Source organism: Calidris pugnax, unplaced genomic scaffold (assembly GCF_001431845.1).
Source record: "Calidris pugnax isolate Ruff unplaced genomic scaffold, ASM143184v1 scaffold4, whole genome shotgun sequence".
In the NCBI taxonomy this organism is placed as follows: domain Eukaryota; kingdom Metazoa; phylum Chordata; class Aves; order Charadriiformes; family Scolopacidae; genus Calidris; species Calidris pugnax.
In genome coordinates this window covers 3,120,909-3,128,306 of record NW_015090781.1, presented here as the reverse complement: position 1 = coordinate 3,128,306, position 7,398 = coordinate 3,120,909, and the positions used below count along the sequence as shown (strand labels likewise).

The 7,398-nt window shown below is 59.7% G+C and overlaps 1 protein-coding gene across 6 annotated transcripts in view; it reads left to right on the top strand.

Annotated features, from left to right (window-relative positions):
- The window catches only part of SEMA4G (sema domain, immunoglobulin domain (Ig), transmembrane domain (TM) and short cytoplasmic domain, (semaphorin) 4G), a 41,144-nt gene that overhangs the window by 17,251 nt on the left and 16,495 nt on the right, over window positions 1-7,398 (top strand). For 2 of the 6 annotated variants that reach the window (XM_014960094.1, XM_014960071.1), the window contains exon 1: window positions 7,042-7,364. The exons of 2 other annotated variants lie outside the window; for them this stretch is intronic. The gene's annotated coding sequence lies outside the window, so the exon portion shown is untranslated. Of the gene's footprint in view, window positions 1-7,027; window positions 7,365-7,398 lie in introns of those variants that run through there. 2 more of the 6 variants (XM_014960108.1, XM_014960102.1) reach the window with 2 other exon arrangements.

The following is a 7,398-nucleotide window of genomic DNA, read 5'->3' as shown; positions in this document are numbered from 1 at the left end:
TCTTGGTCCGGCTCCACAGGCAGGATTTGGGGGGCTGGATCCGGGGGTGAGTCCACAGGTAGGATCTGGGTGCTGGGTGCGGGTGCTGAGTCCACAGGTAGGATCTGGGGTGCTGGATCTGGACGGTGAGTCCCTTGTTAGGGCCTGGGGTACAGGATTTGGGGTGCTAGATCCAGGTGGTGGGTCCACAGGCAGGATCTGGGATGCTGGATCCAGGTGTTGAGTCCACAGGCAGGATTTGGGGGGCTGGATCCGGGTGCTGAGTCCACAGGTAGGATCTGGGGTGCTGGATCCTGGTGGTGAGTCCACAGGCAGGATCTGGGGTGCTGGATCCAGGTGGTGGGTCCACAGACAGGATCTGGGGTGCTGGGTGCGGGTGGTGAGTCCCTTAGTAGGGCCTGGGGAGCAGGGTTTGGGGTGCTGGATCCAGATGCTGGGTCCACAGGTAGGATCTGGGGTGCTGGATCCAAATGCTGGGTCCACAGGCAGGATCTGGGGTGCTGGGTGCGGGTGCTGAGTCCACAGGCAGATTTGGGGTGCTGGATCTGGGCGGTGAGTTCCTTGTTAGGGCCTGGGGTGCAGGGTTTGGGGTGCTGGATCCAGGTGGTAAGTCCACAGGTAGGATCTGGGGTGCTGGATCCAGGTGGTGAGTCCAAAAGCAGGATCTGGGGTGCTGGGTGCGGGTGCTGAGTCCACAGGCAGATTTGGGGTGCTGGGTGCGGGTGCTGAGTCCACAGGTAGGATCTGGGGTGCTGGATCTGGACGGTGAGTCCCTTGTTAGGGCCTGGGGTACAGGATCTGGGGTGCTGGATCCAGGTGGTGGGTCCACAGGCAGGATCTGGGGTGCTGGATCCAGGTGGTGAGTCCACGGGTAGGATCTGGGGTGCTGGATCCAGGTGGTGAGTCCACAGGCAGATTTGGGGTGCTGGATCTGGGTGGTGGGTCCACAGGTAGGATCTGGGGTGCTGGATCCGGGTGCTGAAGTCCACAGGCAGGATCTGGGGTGCTGGGTGCGGGTGCTGAGTCCACAGGCAGGATTTGGGGTGCTGGATCTGGCCAGTGAGTCCCTTGTTAGGGCCTGGGGTGCAGGATCTGGGGTGCTGGATCCGGGTGGTGAGTCCACAGGTAGGATCTGGGGTGCTGGGTGCAGGTGGTGAGTCCCTTGGTAGGGCCTGGGGTGCAGGATTTGGGGTGCTGGACCTGGGTGCTGAGTCCACAGGTAGCATCTGGGGTGCTGGATCCAGGTGGTGAGTCCACAGGCAGGTTCTGGGGTGCTGGGTGCAGGTTTTGGGCGCACAGGCGGGGTCCAGAGAAGGAGGAGCAGGGGTCTGACCTGCCGGGGTCAAACTCCAGGAATGATGCCTTGGGGGAAAGGGGTGCGGGTGCTGAGTCCACAGGTAGGATCTGGGGTGCTGGATCTGGACGGTGAGTCCCTTGTTAGGGCCTGGGGTACAGGATCTGGGGTGCTGGATCCAGGTGGTGGGTCCACAGGCAGGATCTGGGGTGCTGGATCCAGGTGGTGAGTCCACGGGTAGGATCTGGGGTGCTGGATCCAGGTGGTGAGTCCACAGGCAGATTTGGGGTGCTGGATCTGGGTGGTGGGTCCACAGGTAGGATCTGGGGTGCTGGATCCGGGTGCTGAAGTCCACAGGCAGGATCTGGGGTGCTGGGTGCGGGTGCTGAGTCCACAGGCAGGATTTGGGGTGCTGGATCTGGCCAGTGAGTCCCTTGTTAGGGCCTGGGGTGCAGGATCTGGGGTGCTGGATCCGGGGGGTGAGTCCACAGGTAGGATCTGGGGTGCTGGGTGCAGGTGGTGAGTCCCTTGGTAGGGCCTGGGGTGCAGGATTTGGGGTGCTGGACCTGGGTGCTGAGTCCACAGGTAGCATCTGGGGTGCTGGATCCAGGTGGTGAGTCCACAGGCAGGTTCTGGGGTGCTGGGTGCAGGTTTTGGGCGCACAGGCGGGGTCCAGAGAAGGAGGAGCAGGGGTCTGACCTGCCGGGGGGCAACCTCCAGGAATGATGCCTTGGGGAAAGGGGGGGGGAAGAGCAGTGGGGGCAGGATGGGGTTCAGGGGAGGTCTGACGCGGCGGTGACGAGCTGCAGAGGAGGTGGGGACACGCAGGGTCTGGTCCAGGTGGCTTTCTCTGGTGGGGGAGAGACCTGGGGTGTGGGGTGAGGTGGGGCTGGGGGGACCTGGGCAGGAATGACAGGGGACACGCTCCTGGGGGGGTGAGGGAAGATGATGGTGGAAATTGCAGCCAGACAGGGCTCCTGGGGGGGAGGGCTAGATACAGCCCCCTCCTTCCCAGTCTGCAGGGATGGGGACTGCTGGTGGCATCTGGGGAAGGCTGAGTGTTTCCTGGGGGCAGCTGGTGGTGGTGCAGTGCACCCCTTTTCCTCCCCCCCCCCAGCCCCTTCCCCTCGGGTCGGATGTGGTTTGTCTGAGCTCTGGCTCCTTGGGATTCATCCCCTTGGGATGGATGGATCCCTGTGGGGAGGGGACAGGCTGGTGCCTGGGGGCTCGTTTGCCGTGGGGTCGAGCTTCATATCTGCTGACCCAAGGGCAGGAGGGCCCTGCTGTGTGCAGGTTTGGGGGCCTCCTTGCCCTCCCCACCAGCACCCAGGTGGGTCCATGCCCCACACCTGGCCCTTAAAATGGAGACCACCAGGTGGGCGAGGGAACCAGGAAAGGGGCTCTTCGAGTGCCAAGAAAAACAGCCTCCAAAGACAAAGAGACTGCCCAAAATGGATGGAGGGCGCAAAGTCCCCCCCTCCAAGGCAGGGAAATTATTAATAACGATGATGGTGGGGTTTGGTTTTTTTTTTTTGGTGCTGTTTGGGCCTACCCACCCTGGGCTGCTCTGGCTGCTTTGACCCCTCGAGTGAACCCCCCCAAACCCCCTGGGGGGGGGGGTGGCCGTGGCGATGCCTCACGGGGGACTCATCTCTGCTTCATCTCTCTTTGGCCGGGGGGGACGAGGGGCAGGGAGTTGTGTGTCGTCCCCCCCCCTCCCCAGCACGCCGCGATCCCTATCTTGACTTTGTTGTCATGTTGCAACCGGAGGGGGTAAAAAAAAAAGAGAAAACAACAAACCACCAAAACCCCAAGAACCCTTTCGGTTCTTGCAGGTGAGGATTTTGTGTCGTAGGGTTGTTCTTCCCCCCCCCCTTTCTTCCCTCCCCGCCTTTTCCAGTAGCCGTTTGAACCTTTCACCACTTTCCCCCCCCCTTCCCCTAAAGGAATGGGGCGGGTTTGCCGGAGTTTATTCGGGAAATTGTGTGCTGGGGAGGCAAAAAAGCATCCTTGGGGGAAAAAAGCATCCCAGGTGGGCTCGGGAGGGTGGGAGATGGGGGTTTTGGGGGGGTTCTGCCGGCTCCCCGCTCGGGAGGGCAGCGGTGGGTGCGGTGGGGACGCGGTGCCAGCCTCGCCTGGCCGCCTGCGGGGAATTTCCCTCCCTGCCCTCACCCGCCGGCTCCGCTTGGCATCGTGATGGGACTTGTTGGGAAGCAGCTCCTGGGATGGGTGGTGTGATGAAGGGGGTTGTGTGTGTGTGTGTGTGTGTGCGTGTGTTTGCCGGTCCCCGGGGGGGTACCCTCTACCTCTCGGGGAGACGATGATGCTGTGAGAGGATTTATGTCCCCATAAAGGGGGACATACCTTGACCCCCGGCTGTGGGTGGAGGGTGGATGCTGGGTCCTGTTCAAAGGTGAGAGCTCCCTGCCCTGCTGGCACTGCGGGAGGAAATGCCGCCGCCGCCGTCCCTCCCCGTCTGGAGGTGACACTGCTCCCGGTGACTTAGAAGAAGGAGGGCTTTGCCATGGCAAGGTCACTGCCAAACCCACCCCCTCCTTCCTCATGGGGCCTGAGCTCTGCCCTCCAGAGCCAAAGGAAGCTGGAGGGGGGGTCTCCAGCACTGTATTACCCACTTTTGGGGGGACACAGCTTGGGAGATTCAAGGTGTGCTCCAGGGCTGTGATTTCCTCCTTGCTCAAAGGCTCCCCCCAGGTACAACCCCCCCCCTCCCTGGAGGGCTCTCCTTTGCCTCTTGCAAAGCCCCAGCCCCTGCAGAACGAGGTGGGGAGCTGATTTTGGGGTGGCGGAGCCGGCGGTATGCAAACCACCCGGGGGGAAAGGCCAGGTGCTGCTGCCTCCCCCGGCGCGGCTTGGAAGGCGAAGTTGAACATCGTACTGGGCTTGACCCCAAATTTGAAGCTTCGTTGGAGGGAAAGCGAAGAAAACGAGATGAGGTCGTTCAAGCTGGGAGCCATAAAACTGCTCACGTCATCTGGTTTTGCTGGACTTTTGAAAATCAAACAGTTTATCTTTGGAATAAATAAAAAAGAGAGGGACAGGCTTGCTCCGGAAAGCACCCCCTCCCCGGTTCATGCCAGGCCAACGGGGTTGTGCTCCAGCTCTTGCCTTCCGAGGAGACCCCAGGTCGTGTGGGATTTCTGAGCCTCAGTTTCCCCTCGGGGAAGCCCCGCGCCGTGCCGTCGGTGGGAAACCCGGGCACTGCCAAGAAACGTCTTTGAAACTCAAACCTGCCTTTGGAAAAAAAAAAACAAAACAAAACCAAAAACCAAAAACTGGAAGACAAACCGGCTCTAAACAAACACCCGAGTTAATTCCTTGTCTTGCATTGTACGAGCCCAGTGAAATGAAACAGCCACGGGGACCAGCAAATGGATTCAAACACGTCAAAAAGCTGCGAGATCTGCTGGTTCTGAAACGTCCCTTTACGTTGAGGGTTGGGATTTTTTTTTCTCGTTTTCTTTCTAATCGTTCCCGGGAATTTAATTCTACAATTATTTCCCTGCTTCTGCCGTGGAGACAACGTGCTTTGGCCACAAAAGCCTTTGAAGGGCTGACCTGCAGCCAGCGCCGAGCCACTGGGATGCAGACACCCCCTTGCTGGGAAACTTTGATGTGATGTAGAGGGCTGTCCATCCGTCCGTCCGTCTGTCTGTCCGGGCTGCTGAGGGGCTGCTGGCCAAGGGTGAAGCTTGGCGTGCCACGAATGAGGCGGGAAAGGATGGAAAATGCTGGGATTTGGGAGTGATGTCACTAAGCACTGAGGGTGCCCCTTCCCCGCGATGGAGGAGGTGGGAGCCCCCCAGGAGGGGGGTCTGCACCCCGTGTCCGGAGGCTCTCTGCCTCCCCCCGTGGCCCTCATGTGGGGTTGGGCTGGTGATGGGTGAACTTGGAGTCCAGCCATCATGTCTCAGCATCCTCCCCTTTCGCAGGGCTCTCCGGTGCTGCCCGGGCTGCTCCCGTGGGATTTCCAGAGGGGAAGATGTTCTGGATGGAGGGAAAAGCCATGGGGGGCTGTGTCCTCACTGCCCGTTTGCAAGAGCCAAACCCAGCAGGCGAGGAATTGCTCCTGGAGGGGAGATTTGCTGCTCTGCCCCAGGGGGTGCCGGGTCCAGGCTGGCTGGGGCATCCCTTACTTGTCTTGGCTTCCCCACCGAGCTGCAAGGGTTCTCCTTTCACCCTCCCCTCCTTGTGCCCTGCCCTTCCAGGCTCTGAGAAAGGCTTTTGGGGTGATGGAGTCAGGTGAGGAACCGTTTCAACTCAGAGCCAGCGTCGGTGGGTTTTCCACACGGATGGGGAGCAGAGGACCTCTTGGTCTTCCCTCCTGGGCATCGTCCTCCTGCCATCGTGCCAGGAGCTGCTGGACCAGAGCCGTCCCCGTGCCTGGCAGGGGGCTGCAGGCAGGTGATGCCAGCCCATGGCATGGGCTGGAGCAGCTCTCCTTATTTTCCCAGTTGGTTTTTTTTTTTTTTTTAACTTGGGTGCGTTTTTTGGGTCTCATGGGGACTTGGAAATGGAGCTCGGTGGCTGCCTGGCAGCCCCTTTGAACCTCCTGCTCCACATCAGACCCGACCTGACGGAGGAGAGGAACGAGTTCTTGTCAGATCAGTGAAAACAGGGAGCTGGGGAGAAGCTGAAACACTGAAACGCCAGGGGAGGTTCAGGCTGGATATTAGGAAAAATTTTTTCACCGAAAGGGTTCTCAGGCATTGGAATGGGCTGCCCAGGGAGGGGGTTGAGGCCCCATCCCTGGAGGTGTTCAAAAGACAGGTTGATGTAGTGCTGGGAGGTATGGTTTAGTGATGGTGTTCCTTTTTGTTTGTTGTGTGGGTGTTTCTTTTTGTCAAAATGAGGCTGACAGTTGGACAAGATGATCTTTAAGGTCCCTTCCAACCTAGAAGATTCTGTGATCCCTGCAGCCGTGCAGAGGGACACCATGGCTGGTCCCTGCCCCTCCTTGGGTGGGTGACATCCCCCAGAGGGATGCTGCAGGGCGATGGAGATAAAGGCACAGTGCTGGGGGCCAGCAGAGCAAATCTGTCAGAAAATGGACTGTTGGTAGGTTGTTTTTTTTTTTGCTGATGGATCAGCTTGTCTTTTTAGGGATGTTTAGACATCTGGCTCCCGTCGGCGCCGGTGCCCCTGAGACCAGCCCACGTCCCTGACCAGCCCCGCTCGCTCTGCCATCCATCACTTTGCTCCTTCACGCCTCTCCTTCCCACCGTGACGCTGGTGGGATCAGAGCTGGGGGCTCTCCTCTGCCAGGAAAATTCAGAACACTTTCCCATGGCCCCACACCCTCCCCCCCAGCCCCTCGGCGGCTGTGCCATCTGCGGGGGCTTCGTGGTGGGACCGGGATGGGATGCTCCCGGAGAGGAACTGCTGTTCTCACTCTCCCTCCCCCCTCCTCTGTGCCCCAATCCCAAATTTGGGTAAAAGAGGGATATAGATCTGCTTCCCGAATTGTCGAAGCTCTCGTGCGTGTCCGCTGAAGCGCCTCAGGGTCAAGCTTGGTTTTGTTTAAAGAAAGCAACTAAAATAAACTCGGCGAGGGGCTCCCGGGAGGTCACTGTGCTCCTTCCCTCCCCGTCCCCAGCCCCCAAACCCAGCACAGGTCCCCTCTTCCCACAGGGCTTTCAGCAAGTTAGCATTTTTTTTTTGATTTTTTTTTTTTTTTTCTTGCTGTTGTTGACAAAAATCCCGTCTGGTTGAGAAATATCTGTGCGGCAGCGCCAGCCCAGTCCCACGGGTCACATCCTGCCCCTGCAAATCTCTGCCGGGAAGGACGGCTCGTCCCAGGCTGGATTTCGGGGCGGCTGCTGGGGGGGGACCCATCGCCTTGTGGGGCACCCCCGGGGTGGGAGACCATCAGCTGTGTGATGGACACCGTGGAGGTGTCCTGGAGGTGGACCTGATGTTTTACCTTCTGCCGGTTGGGCTCTGCAGCAGAGGCAGGGAAGTGCTGGAAGTTCGTCAAGGGCTGAATTAAAGTTGCCTGGCAACCTCCATCCCGGCTCCTCTTCCCGCATCTCGCAGGATTTCCCACCCCAAGGTCTGACAGCTCTGGAGAAAGGGGGGGGGGGGGC